This window comes from Schistocerca piceifrons, chromosome 3 (assembly GCF_021461385.2).
Source record: "Schistocerca piceifrons isolate TAMUIC-IGC-003096 chromosome 3, iqSchPice1.1, whole genome shotgun sequence".
Lineage (NCBI taxonomy): Eukaryota > Metazoa > Arthropoda > Insecta > Orthoptera > Acrididae > Schistocerca > Schistocerca piceifrons.
This window is the reverse complement of record NC_060140.1, coordinates 750760920-750776555: the sequence shown is the minus strand read 5'-3', so window position 1 is coordinate 750776555 and position 15636 is coordinate 750760920.

Genomic DNA, 15636 nt, shown 5'->3' with positions numbered 1-15636 from the left:
CGCTGCGGGGAACAACACCCATACACCGATCGGTCCTGCCCTGAATATCATATACGGCGACGAACCCAAGAACTAGATACTGTCAATAAATCGACTTGAAAGAGGCTTTGAAAAGTGCTCATATGGCAACTTCTGAGTCCGTCACTGGGGGTAACAACAGTTCTTGCCTACACCGACAACTGCCGCTCCGACAAATGTCAGCAGAAGCCACAACTTTTCCCGCCGCTGCACGCCATTAGCATGCAGGGTCAAGAACACGAAACTGGGGACGTACTCAATGTGTGGATGTGCCTCACCAGGTAAACACGGTCTTACCGGTGACGGCAGAAGCACGGGAAATCATTAATGTATATGTGTGGTCTCAGTATTGCAGTCTGCTATACCCCACGCAACATTCAGACACTCCTATAAGCTACAGTCTCTATCAGTCTCACGTCCAGGGGTTAGCAGTTCCAAAAGTGCATCATTAACAACAACCTCAGGTTCTCGTCGAACTCGTCGATAAAGTAATAAATATTATTGCCGCTGTCATTCACAATATGCGACAAACAGTGTTGTGAAAGATATCGATATCTCAGATCTCGTAGCAGGTACGTTTAATTAATTCCATTTCTGCCTAAATTATGAAGCTTGAAAGTATTGCAGCGGAATGCTAGATCAGCTAACTACAGTACAGGAACTTTGCAAGAAGATTATTAATTAATCGACCGGATATAGTCCTGTTATGCGGAAAGTGGTTCAGGTCTGAGCAAATGTTCACTTAAAAAGTATTTAATAAAAAGTCAGGACCGTCTCGATGGCAAAGGTGGTTTGCTGTATTGGTAAGTTGCTACTCACAAAACTTTTACACTCACCTCGGTGTATAAAGCTTCCCACCATGATATCGCAGAATATGGCTGAAGATAATAAACCAGCTTCGATCTGCCTTTATAATGGGTCAAGACTTGAACCCCACCATGTAGATTGGGGACGATTCATGACAGAAGCGGCACGGTTTTGATGAATGTAATTAAAACTTTGTGTTCTGCCTTACGGCAGGTCTTGTCATGGGGGAAGTCCACCGCATGAGCGCGTAGGGAAGTGATTCTAGAGATGGTTTCCCGTTGCGTTCCACTGATAATGATGAAATGATAATGAGGACAACACAGTACGAAGTCCCTGAGCGAAGAAAATCTCCGACTCAGCCGAGAATCGAGCCCGGGCCCCTTGGCGTGACAGACCGCCGCGCTGACCAATCAGCTATCGGGGGGGACTTGACCATTGTTATTGGAGATAATAGCCTAGTGATTGTCAATGATGGAACTTCTACTATGGTATAATCACCTTTCACTAGATATTCTGCAATGTAACGTAATGCACTCCCTGTTATACTGGCTTGTTAGAACAGATGCAATGGGATACGATCATCTCCCAGTATAGTTCCATATTGATATTGAAGTTGATACTACTCATATATGTCACACCAATAGTCAGAAAAAATTATGAAATCAAATGAGACAAATATGGGGGCACAGTACAACAGACACTCGAAAAAAATGCGACGTGACTTACGGCAAAAAGACGCGACCAATGTTTAACCAACACTATGGAATTCTCAGCGGAGCTCAACATTCCTAAGAAAAACAGTTCACTCTTATTAAGCGACGTTCCCCGTCTTGGTGGAATGCCTAATGCTCTCGAGAAGTTGTAAAACGCCGATTTATTTTGAAAATCTGTCACCACAATTCTACCTTAGACAGTTTCTTGGAAGTGCGAGAAGACGGTTGGTTGGTTGATTGGGGGGATGGAACCGAACAGTGAGGTCATCGGGTCCATCGGATTAGGGAAGGGTGGGGAAGGAAGTCGGCCGTGCCCTTTCAAAGGAGCCATTTGCCTGACGCGATTTAGGAAAACCACGGAAAGGATTGTGTATGGATCGGCAGTCTAGTCTCTGGAAGAACAATTTTCGTCAGATTCAAAGGCAGCATCCTTGGGCCTTTTCTAGTGTCCCAGGGCTTGTTTTAAGCCCCCTTTTGTACATTCTGTATATTCATGATTTAGAACGCTCGATCACTCCCCACTTCTCCTACCCTTCCCCCCCACCCTCTTTCCCCATACACATGCAAACACTTAAATATTGGAGTATGCAGACGACGTGTGAGTTTATTTCACTGCCGAGTCATATCTTCAGGCCAAAAAGTCATTGCTCACTACATAGCACACATCGACGAATGGATGTTTATAAACAGGCTGGAGGTTTCGGATGAGAAGTCGGTGATAGTCCCTTTTTACAAAACGAATGCTGTGCGTGTTGATGGTCATGTAATGTTTGGAAAATACACTTTCCAGGCACTTTCCAAATCATGGTCGATTTCCAGAAATGGTGTTCGACTCTCGGTTAAGCTGGGCGCCTCCTATTCGAATTACTGTTTCTAAGTGTGAATAAAGTTTAAATGTAATTCGCTCACGCACCCATGTGTGGTGGGGGCTGCATCAGAGTACCTTACTGGTTATGTACCGAGGAGTTATTGGATCTCGACTAGATTATGGCTGTCTACTGTATCGCAATCCACCTAAGGTTGATCTCTCCAAATTATACTCTCTTCAGTACAGAGCTTTTCCTACCTTACATGTACTGGAGCCATTCATTCGACTCCTGAATGCAGGAGAGATACCCATGAGCATTAGACGCCAAATGTTGTCAGATAAATTTTACATTCAAGGCGTGGCATTCATGAGCAGTCCTGTCCACAGAAGTCGAGGCTTCATTTACCGAGTGTGGACTACCCTCCACAGAAGAAATAAACTTGAAAAGAAAATCGCATTATGGAAGGAACAAGTGACAAAAAATACCGCCCACTTCTCAAACCTCCAGCGTCAGAGAAAAGGACAGTTCTGAAGAATTTGTTATGGCCTTGAAAGAATTATAAGAATAATTTTCTAAACGTTTTGATGACACTGCAAATCTTACATTTATATCTGACGTGTTTTCAAGACCGTTTGAGATTTCAATTGACAGCGCTTTTGTACATATACAGATGAAACGTATTGATCTGCAGTGTAATTCCCGTTTAAAACTCAAATTCCTTTACGTTAAAACTGTCCTGGAGGTCTACGTTATTTTCCTCAGGAAGAGTTTGTACATCTCTCTAAGAGGTTGCAAACGTGATACACTCATTTCAATCAACACATGTTTATGAAAGAAATTTTTAGATCATGAAACTAAATAATCCACGATTCCATGGTAACCTGAATGCGAAAATCTGTGATATTGTCTGTGTCTGCCCGTAGGCCAGTAATTTTTACCGAACAAAAATTAAATAATAACGAACATTTATTTACTTTGTGATCTATGTTGTTGAGGAATGTGAAGTATAAAAACAACTTATATGCAGTGCGACTGCTTCGCAATTAAAATGTGGTGCGTATGCACTTTCGCCCTTTTTCTCTTCCTCAGGCTCAGACAGTGGGACTTGGTGGTGGGAAAGTGTGGGCCAGGCAAAGAGCTATGGCACTCATGCTAGGGCATGTGTCACATGCATAATCCTTTCCCCCACGCCTCACCTCCCTGGGGTAGATCAACCATTTAGTACGGGTGTATTCCCAAGCTGGCATCCGTTATAATGGGGATGTTGACATATTATCGAGCAAGCCGCCTCTATAGGCATTGTTGTTGGTCTGAAACTGTCGTATAGTTTGATTAGTTAAGCTAGGTTAAGAGCCATGGAAAACATCAACGGCAAGAGATGTGGAACGTGTCCCAACAAACGGAAGGTCGTTGTTATACAGTGTTACAATCTCGATTTCGTGCAAAGCCATGGTTTAAGGGAAGACTTTTGGACCGTTCAACTATTTCCACCAGCGTTCGATTACCCTTCAACATCGCCTCTTTTCCGCTCCATCTATATCAAATTAACATTTATAGTTCTCTTACATGTGAATGAGGTCCTGAAGTGGAGACTGATATAAACTACATCTTGTTTCCGTGTCCCAAATTTGACGGTGAAAGGTTGGACTTTTTTTAAGACATTTGGTTCCCGAAGTCATCAGACTGTATAACGTGGTTGATAGTTTCCTTAAGAGTATTAGCAAAAATCTGAAGAGTGTAATTGGATGCGTTTTTATGTCTTGCTTGTGATGCAATTTCCGTAGTGGTGTGAATTGATAAATGACAACTATCTCATTCAGTTCTCAATGTATTTACTATTCTATGGTGGACAAAATTGTGATTGATTGAGCCCTTATATATATTTAGTAATCTACAACACATGGTTACAGTGTTGTAGATTGCTAAATAGAATGCTCACTCTGAAAGCTAAATAAATTAAGGGGCTCCGGAACGCCCTATACTTGCAATGTTAAAATAACGCTTATAAATTACATCTTTCCTCACAAAGTATTTGAGGTAGGAAGCTGAACTTTTTACAGATTATTTATTGGAATATGGGCTACAACTTAACACAGGGATTTTACAAAATTTTAGTTCAGGTATTAAAGATGATTTTTTTCAATTTTAATGAAAATTCACAACATTTTTTTTTGCAATTTTTTATTTATATATTCAAAAATATACAGTTTTTTGGAAAAAAGGCTGTGTTAAATTATGCAGAAGGTACTGTGTAACATTTACTGAAAGTTTGAAACAAATATGTTTGGAAGATCCTTAGAAAACATGTAATTAGTATGAGAAAATAAAAGTTTTGGAAATCGAGCGACAAAGATTGGATTAACTCTTTAGTGCATTCCAGGCCCATAGGATGGATTATCTTCATCCTCTGCAAACTCCTCCTCCAGCTTCCTCTTGTTCCTCCTCCTGTTTACTCTTGCTTGTATTTCTAGACTCTTTACAGCCCTGTCTGCAGCCCGAAGGCGTTCCTTGTCTAAAGCAAGCATCGCTCGTTGTTGTGTTCATAGATTTTGCTACCATTTTCTTCAGTTGCAGTTACTGCAACACTGTTCCAAAAGGTGGTCATGTATGAACACTTATCACATTTCAGTTGTATTTCACTAGCAAGTCCTACGTGCTTTGTTATGGAAAGTTCCAGACCAACCTCACTACAATGAATACATCTTACACAGTTTGAAAAAATTCCTTTGAGAACCGACATATCAAATATTTCATGCACATCCGATTCGCCCATAAAACATTCATAGTTTTCACTCATTGAACCAAGCTTCTTCTGTGAAGTATTTTCTTTCTCACTTTGACTGCTATGGGCAGGTGTACTTGAGAGGTTAGGTTCACTCACTTGGTTATCGTCTTTATTGTTTACAGTAATAACACATACCTTTGGCTTTCCAACATTTCTCCTTTTCTTAAAAGCCTTCAGAGGATTTCTAATAACTTTACTTTTACTCATTATTATACTTCAACAAAACAGAGACTCAAGAAACAGAATTAATTACGAATATTTTCGAGATAACGGCAGAGTAAATAAACATGAAACAATCGACAATCACACCAGCGATATATATTGAACCATCACAGGTTAGCCACAACACATACTTTATCTCACATCACTAAAATGTACCTGATGAACACGGACGTTAATAACAACACCATTTGACAGCAGTTTCACAGCGCCACAGTGCGTCACGCCCATGTAGAACACATTTCAAAAAAAATTTAAAAATAGTTGTAGTCTTCGGAATTGAATAAATTATATATCTATTAAAAGGTAATAGTCTGCAGATTCAGAAAACGCAAAAAAGTAAAAATTGAACTTTTCATGATTTTGAGCCTTTCCGGAGCCCCTTAAAAAGATGGGTTGGGAAAGGAGCAATTTAGGCAGAGTATTGAATATAAAATCCAACTGAAATTCACAATGTTGATGGTGATCCGTGCCCTGTCGGGGACGTTACGCTTGAAGGCCAGTTTCATGCTGTTTGACAGGTGCAGAGTAAGTGCCGCCAACGGGTTTCACCTTCTCCCTTCTCTTATTGTCGCACTAGATACACTGTAAGAGAGATTTTACTTTACTGTAATTATATGTAATATCTTCCACTCACGATTCAAGATTTTTATGCAAATTCAAATGTAATATCTGTTTTTCCTTAAATATCAATCCTATAATGCAGCGTAAACTTTAGTATACCCAAGTGCAGTGTTATATGTAAATAAATGTTCATTCCGTTTCATGTACATTCAAATGACAATGCTATGCAATGCTCAGTTAGTAGAAAGGTGGACAGAGAGGACATCGGACTTTGTTACCAGAGAAGTCTGGTATATTTGGTGGAAGGGAAGTTGTTTATTTGTGCTAATGGTCAGATGGCGAAGCGTGGAGAGGACAGTCGAAGTATTGAGAGAGTGGGAAGCAGTTTTGGAAGTTTAGCAACGAGTGGAATGAAGATGCCGCCACAGATGATTTATGACGTCATCATTATAATGAGTCATCGAATTCTACAACGAAACAGCGAGGTTTTGAAGTTTTCAACTGAGAAGAGGCCTTGACGAGGGCGAAGAGGAAACGAACAGAAGACTGAACGTCTGTTCACTATCCCGGAAGACTGGTCAAGAGAGCTGACGTAAAAGACCGTCAGTGAACGAGGAAATCAAGATATAAGAAGAACAATAATTGTACAGATTCTCGTCAAAGAAAATTGAATGTGTGGAAGAACAGCAGTGGCTGGGCAGAGAGAAGATAAAACCTGTTTATTGTGGCTGAGAGAAGAGTAGAGACGATGAACTACAGCGGAGGAGTGGACTGTGTAAACGAAAGTGACAATTACTCTATCTTTGTTGTAAGGAAGGCGAGCTTGAAACTACGTAATTATTATCACAATTATTGCGAGGGTCAAGCACAGATCGGCTTTGAGAATGAAAATATTAAATAAACTGACGCCGCACTAAGCAATAAATTATAGCTTTGGCGTCCATTGTTGGGAACAAAGTCGGTGTTTATTTGTGAACTAATCCAGTGGATCCCATTTAAATATCCTGTTTCGTGCATTTAAAGAGGATTTATCAGTAGAGCTGTGCGACGAAGCAACAGCTTGACTTATTTTTTTTTTTTTCACATAACTTTCTTCGTTAGGATACTACTCTCTGCTGGAATACCAGCTTTTGAGATCAGCGTAGATATCTGCAGCGCAGAAATTAGTAGCGCTCTTCAGTGCTACAGTGACAGGAGGGAGATAAAGGCGTAAATCTCTGGAGGAGGCATTTTAATAACAACGAGGCGAGTGTGTAGGCACTTTATTTTGGCCTTATGCAGCAACAGCAAGTGTTTCGCGCGGTTACCTCTTCTTATCTTGAACACCGGAGACCGCATTAGTTATCTTTAACAGCCGCTGATATGGCAGCATTAAAACGAACACTGCAATCGTCAACAGCAAAGCCAAACCATGGCAATATGCGGTGACAGTATTTCAACATATATTTGAACATAGCTAACAGCAAAGAACATTAGAACAGTGTCAGTTATTCCTAAAGTTAACAGTAAAACCCATTTTTTCTTATTCTCGGGGTTAATTTAAATTATTACTTGCGGCTGTGTACAGTGACAGATTTCAGAAAACTCAAGCAGGAAAAACTTGTTTCTGACAAGAAGAAAATGAAATCAGTTTGTAAGGAGTTGTCAGAACTCCCCGTTACATTAATTATTACACTGCTTATCGAAAACAATATAGCCAATTTAAGGCTATTCTTTGCATTGTGTAAGATTGTGCGATCCTCTATGGAAATAAATAAGCACTGAGATATCCATAGTAACAACTGAGGGCGAAACATGGGAGCACGATTCTAAGCACTGTTGTAAGACGAGGTCTGTCTGCGAGAGTAAAATTTCAGTAGTGTTGGTCGAGAGCTCGCAGACAGAAGACGTGTAACGCTGCCCTCACGTCGGTGATGGCAGATCTTACCACACTCGAGGCCTGATTTCATCCATATGGCCAGGAGGGATTTAGATGGCTTAACTAAGCTTGAAGATGGAATTGAAGGTAAAATTCGCAAGCATAACGTAAAACGCAATAATCTCATGTTTTGTTGGTCAGTTAAAGAAGCCTCCTTATTGTCCAAATATTACTAATTATTCTCCACATCTAATTCATAAGTGTTCTGCGGTTATTAAATGTTAATGTAACTTTGAAACTGAAATAATTTGTTTATCTGGCAGTCAGGCATTATTGATACTTATAAGGTCATTGTCAGGCATTTCTCCATTATTAATACTTGTTAAACTACCATTGATCTTGATTTCTGAAGTTTTTAAATAGACTTAATTTATGAAATCCCTTCTTACAAGTTATTTGGTAGTCATCAGGACCCAGGCAAACTCCTTTGTATTAAATTCGTTCTTAGTAACAATAATCTTTAGCCGCTGCTGCTGCATGTAGCTGCGAATTGCTGTAAACCACTTGGAAAAAGGCAGTCATCTAAAGAGGTGAATGCAAAAATTAGGGCCAAAACAGAGGCACTGACACACCACAACATGGCTTGTACGCTAATCCAGTAAATTCCGCTGCACAAGACAGGTTCTGTATCACTTGTAAATTCTTATTGAAATACGCAGTCAGATAGCTTATCCAAATGTTAGTTTTAAGTTTTTCATGTAACGATCTGTTGAGGGCTTAAATGACAGTGAAACTGACACTGCCGGCCGAAGTGGCCGTGCGGTTAAAGGCGCTGCAGTCTGGAATCGCAAGACCGCTACGGTCGCAGGTTCGAATCCTGCCTCGGGCATGGATGTTTGTGATGTCCTTAGGTTAGTTAGGTTTAACTAGTTCTAAGTTCTAGGGGACTAATGACCTCAGCAGTTGAGTCCCATAGTGCTCAGAGCCATTTGAACCATTTTTTTTGAAACTGACACTCATGCAACACGCACACAGCGTTGTGCAGATTAGATTCCGATTAATGATAGCTCAGGTTGCTTATATAGTCCAGTTTTACAGACGAACATAGGCTTTATTTGTTGTAAGTACGTTACAAACACTTGCGTTTTCTGTCAACATAACTTTAAAGATTAGTTCTTTTCTGCCTTCGCGTTGCTATTTGGCTCTGAGCACTATGGGACTTAACATCTATGGTCATCAGTCCCCTAGAACTACTTAAACCTAACTAACCTAAGGACATCACACGACACCCAGTCATCACGAGGCAGAGAAAATCCGTGACCCCACCGGAAATCGAACCCGGGAACCCGGGCGTGGGAAGCGAGAACGCTACCGCACGACCACGAGCTGCGGACCGCGTTGCTATATCTTATGAAAGATCACACTAGTCACATGTATGTCTAGGTACACAGCGTTAGATCTCTGTTACCACTGTTTCACATTACAGTTTCAGTTCACGGAGCGAGGTGGTGCAGTGGTTAGCACGCTGGACTCGCATTCGGAAGGACGACGGTTCAAACCCGCGTCCAGCCATCCCGATTTAATTTTTCTGTGATTTCCCTAAATCACATCAGGTTCGTGTGAAAGGGCACGGTCGACTTCCTTCCCTTATCCGATGGGACCGATGACGCGCTGTTTGGTCCCCTCCTCCGAATCCACCAACCAACCAATCAAACTAATCAAATACCTCTCAAACGCCGCCTCAGACGTCAGACAGTTTCAATACAATTACAGTTAAATACGCACAGATTGTTTAATAGAGTTTCAATAGATGCACAACAGATCAACATTTTATAAGTACACTTGGGTAAATTTGCACTAGTAACATTTAATATTCAGTACCTCTGCACGATGTGAAGTGCAGCTCATTTTACCTTACACTCTTTCTGCGTTCAGCATCTCACTTGTTACAGCGTGATGCTGACTCAGTTTTTCATTCTAGCAAATCGGAAGTCGCAGTACGCAAAATGGAAATGAGACATCGTCGCTATGGTCCTGACTTCACTTGCTACTGTGTCTGGTGCAACGTATGAAACACAGTGTGCATTGTGTCCGCAGTGACTGGGAGTGAGAACTGAATGAACAGTGTAGTACTAGCCTTTTACATTATTAAATAAAACTTCTTTCTAAAACACTATTGTACAAACTGAAATGTGTAATCCGTACTTAGATTTTGTGTAAAATAAAGCATAAAATACGGCAGCACTGCGTATCAGAGTTCTACAGCTCTGCTGTTTTTACTGAATTCAAAATGGCTCTGAGCACTATGCGACTTAACTTCTGAGGTCATCAGTCCCCTAGAACTTAGAAAATGGCTCTGAGCACTATGGGACTTAACAGTTGTGGTCATCAGTACCCTAGAACTTAGAACTACTTAAACCTAAGTAACCTAAGGACATCACACACATCCATGCCCGAGGCAGGATTCGAACCTGCGACCGTAGCAGTCGCACGGTTCCGGACTGCGCGCCTAGAACCGCGAGACCACCGCGGCCGGCAGAACTTAGAACTAATTATACCTAACTAACCTAAGGACATCACACACATCCATGCCCGAGGCAGGATTCGAACCTGCGACCGTAGCGGTCACGCGGTTCCAGACTGAAGCGCCTTTAACCGCACGGCCACACCGGCCGGCTACTGAATTCAGGTACTAAATACTGTACACAGTGTTTGTAGTATGTAATCAAGGAACATTACGTAATTAAAACATAATATTACTAACGAAAAACTACGCAGCATTTAGCAGTGTGCTCGGAAGGGTCCTATATTCTGATGTAACCAGGCATCATTTCTTAAAATGCAGCGAAGAGCTCATATACAGCATGATAAACAACAGTTAAGTGTCAGGAATGAGCCGATCCGTCACAATTCCGTTAGAAGTTGTATGAAGCTTCAAAAGATCCCCGGAACAAAATACAAGGTTATTAAGTTTAATACCATTTGTAGCGGATCTTAACAATTTATATTTTTGTCTAAATCTCTAAGCTAATTTATACCGTTTGCTTTCATTTCCTCTTTCCCCTTTCCCTGATTATGCTCAAACTTCGGCCTCTGAGAGTGAAGCTGTCGTGTGAACAGCCTTGCCACGGACCTGAAGCCCCAGTAACTAGAAGCGTGGTCGAGACACGTTAGCCTCACGCCGGCAAAGAGCGAAATTTGTTTTGACTGCGCGTCGTGTTTTCCCGGGAAGGTGCGCGCCCTGTTTACAGAGGCGGCTGTGCTAGCAGGAGTGTGCGTGGGCGCGCTAAAAGGCTCTAACGCGTGGTGGCAAGCGGGGAAAGGGGGGTGGGGGGGGGGGTAGGGGGAGTGGCGGGCTGTGAACCCACCGTCACCGGGAGCGCTGACCCACTTGCTGTGCTTCCGGGTGTCGCCGCCCAGCGACACGGGACACGACTCGAGTCGACTCCCATCACTCTCCAGCGCGTGGGTGGCGCAGGCGATAGTTTCAGCGCCGCCCTCGCAGTAGCGGTAAAGACGGTGCGAAATAGCATGAAGTCATTGGCTGTAGATTACCCGGAGCGTCTACATTTCACTCGTTTCAATGGCTAGGGTAATTAGAGTGTTGTTTTGGCTAGACCAGGAGCGAAGCAACGAGATTATTGTAGTGTCCGTAGGTGGACGTAGAGATAGACGAAGTGAGAAATGGTGGCGTATTGATTTTAATTATCGGACTGTACTTCAGAAGCCTAGATTAAATGTCAGGTACTTTCGTTGAGTCTTTGGGAGTGGGGTCTAAGTTGTGCCTAATAGCTTCCCGACCTCGTCATAAACCTGGCTTTACTGATCACATCTCACATTGCAACGAAGAGGCCGTTCTTAATTCAGCCTTGTGACATAGTCATGCATCGGACAGTCTATCAGTCGATGAACCATGCTTTATTTATTTTATTTGTCGTATGACAAAAATGGCTCTGAGCACTATGGGACTTAACTTCTGAGGTCATCAGTCCCCTAGAACTTAGAACTACTTAAACCTAACTAACCTGAGGACATCACACACACCCATGTCCTAGGCAGGATTCGAACCTGTGACCGCGCGGTTCCAGACTGTAGCGCCTAGAACCGCTCGGACACCCCGGCTGGCTGTCGCATGACATGCCAGCTACATGTATACAAAAATCGTCATTATAATGCAAAGGAAATATATACAAATATATTTAAAATAACGAACTAGTGAATAAAATATTTCTTACACATACAAGTCGTCAGTGTGATATGATATACAGAAATATGACATGTATCGTGCAAGACTAGAAGCTGTTGGTTGTCCAGGTCTTGGATCCACTTCATAGCTCGAGGTGTGGCTTCTATGAAGTCCTCTTCTGATCCACTGAATTTGCTAGTAGTGCACACTTTTGTGATGTGGCCCAGAGTTTTCTCAGGATCTCTACAATCACAGCTTGTGTTATCTACGAATCCCCATTTATAGAGCGTGGCCTTGCATTTAATGTGGCCACTTCGAATGCGATATAGCGTAACCCAGTCTTTCCGAGCAAAGTCGAACCATTTAAGCGCTTCTGAGGGGTCAGTTATAAGCTGATAACTACTGACTGAGTTCTCCCATTGCTTTTTTCAAGCGTCTGTGAGGTTGAAGCTATCCTCTCCTCTTACGTAGCTGTTATTCCATATCGGGTATCATGACTTCAGTCGGTGATTCGGTAAATTTCTAATGACGTATTGAATAGATAGGCATTGTGCGTCATCTGTTTGTGTCATTTTTCCCCATTCTTTAAAAGATGTTTTTTGCCCTCTTAGTTTTGGCGGTGCTATGTTGGCGAGGATGGAGAGCCATGGTATTAGGGTAGATTTTAATGTCCCAGTGACAATACGCATGGTAGTGTGGAGCTGCACGCCTACCACGTTGGTACTGTGACTTCTCTGCCAGACAGGAGCACAGTATTCTGCAGTGGTGTAGGCTATTGAGGTTGCTGCTGTTCGTAGAGTTGATGCAGCTGCGCCCCGGGAACTACTCGCCAATTTCCTAATAATATTATTCCATGTTTTGAGCTTCTGATCAACATTTTTAAGATGTTCTTTGTAGGTTAGGGTCCTGTCCAATGTTACGTCTAAATATTTACTATTTAAGTTGTGTTGGTCAGATAACTGGGAGGCTGTTGTGCAGGAGAGAACTGTGAGAACACTCACAGTTTCGGTCATCTTGTAACCTCCAAGGCGTCCGCGGTGCCTTCCTGTGCATAGGGCGGACGACTCCGCCTGTCCTGGAGGGATGTATGGGATTCTTCGGCTCTCGGTTCAAATAGTTCAGATGGCTCTGAGCACTATGGGACTTAACATCTGAGATCATCAGTCACGTAGACTTAGAACTACTTAAACCTAGCTAACCTAAGAACATCACACACATCCATGCAGGAGGCAGGATTCGAACTTGCGAGCGTAGCAGCAGCGCGGTTCCGGACTGAAGCGCCTAGAACCGCTCGATCACTGCGGCCGGCTCGCCTCTCGGGAAGCAGCCTCATGTTCAACCGACGGCGCGGGAAAGCGTGTGCCACAGCACACGAACCTGATGATGTATTACGTAAATTTGATTCTAAATGTGATGAACCATATTGATCAGTTCTTATCCCACTCCAGCTGCGCCGATGCTCTTCGAGATATGTCACAGTCTTACCTATAGGTAGAGGATCTAAAACATGACTTTTAACTGTGGTCTAGTGAAATGAAGTCCTTAGTGGGTCCGCTAGAATGGATGTTCAGCAGAAATTGTACACCGTCCGTCGAAAAATTTCCGAGGCTGATTTTATTCCTGGCGTATAAGCAACGTCGGCGCGGTAAGTACGGTGCCAGCTTGAGCTAACAACTGTAAATAACAGATAAGAATTCGACCACAGTGTGGTAGACAGTCTTCACTAGTGAACGTGCGACCGTACTGCGTCAAGGTTGATGTGACACAAATCTCAATGGAGTAACATCTCTAAATCAAGTGTTCAAGACATTCTCCAGAATCTTTTGAAGAAGAGATAGGTGTGTGCAAATTTTGTTCCTACTCTCGAGCAAAAACAACGAAGTATGGACAGCGACCGTGACTTGACTGAAATCCAGACTGTGGACAAGTCTTTTATGGAAAAATTCGTCGTTGCAGATTTGATATTATCATACGAACCAAAGTCAGAACGACAAAGATCCGAAATTTATATGAACAGTCAATGCTATGACGACATTACCCACAGTGCTGCAAAGTATGCTGGTACCAAACTACCCACGCAAGTTTGACAAGGCACTAAACGAAACGTGTAGGCTTCTTACACTATGTCTACAAACTACTCAACCTGCAAAACTCTGCCACCTAGCATGCACAGTGCCAGCAGACATTCGCCGTGAAGTATTTGCCAATGAGGAGACAACTAATCAGGTTTATCAAGAAAATCATCTATTATATGGGAACATTCCAGCAGTACAAAGGTTGAGGCCCAAAATACGTGTCATCAAGGCTACTTCAGTGATGCAAAGAACAGCAGCTACAGCAAGGAAACAACTGTGGATCTCTCGACTTGAGAATAACCCGATCTGGAAACTCTCTCACCTGCGCTTGAACAGAACTGGATCCTGTGGAGGTCACTCATCCGCCTTCGATCCGGAGATGGAAGATTCAGGAGTCTATTTCTTCGTCTTCTTCACTTCACGTATTAGGCAAACTGCCTGTTACGGTACCCATATCTTGCATGGTTCTCCTATATTTCTGCTTTCAGAACATTTATAATTTAAACCCTTTACTGGGATTCTTTCTCCGCCCATCCGGTCTACATGTTTCTCCCATTTTCTCCTATTTTCCATTATTTTCTATTTTGGGTTACTTATTAATAAATCTTTCCTTGTACCCTCCCTTGTACATCCTTCCACTGTTCTTAGAAATCTCATTTCTTGAGCCTGTATTCTACTTTCCTGACGTCTCGTTGTTGCTCATACTTCACTTCTGTAAGTAAGGTTTGGTATTGCTATTGTTTTATAAAACTCAGGTAGGTGTCTTTCCTGGCTTTGTTCTGCGAGCTCTTTACGATGGCTCCACATAAGGAAGGAAATTTATTTAATTTTTGGTCCATATCATGGTTATAGTCGTACGTGATGTCGCATCCTAGGTATTTATAAGTTTTTACAGTCTCAAAGATTTTATTATTCAAGACGATGTTAAATCTTACTTGTTGTCTGTTCCGAAATGCCATCAGTTCTGTTTTATCTAATGACAATGTTAGGTTGCAATCTGAGGCTATCGGCTGCAACTTACAGATTCTGATTTCAAGGTCATCCTCATTTTTTTTTAAATCTGAGTTAGTTCACCTGAGTACAAAATTACGTTTAGTCTAATGTCACGATCTAAAAGAACTCCATTTATGTTCAACATTTTCCATTTGCTGATAACTTTGAGTGTGGAGAAATACAGCATCCTTGTTGTACTCCTTTGTTTGTGTAAATTGGCTTTGTAGTTATGTTTCCCATATCTATAACAATTTCGATGTTGATGTATAGACTCGTAATAGCATTTATGAGAAGAGATGGATAACCTCATTCAGCCATGATATTCCATAACATTTCTGTATGCACATTATCGAAAACTTTCTCAAAATTCACCAAAGCAAGATGGGTTTCCCTAATGAATACCGGTCTGTTTTCTGTAACCTGTTGCAGTGTAAGAGCATTATCCTTAGTTGGTCGTCGTTTTCTGCAACCTGATGGTTCTTCAGGTATTAACTTTTCTACGATATTTTTAAGTGTTGCGTTCAGGAATTTTGCATATAATTTATAGGCTGAATCCTGGAGGCTTATACCTCGATATTTACTACATTTATTTTTATCGTCAATTCTAAA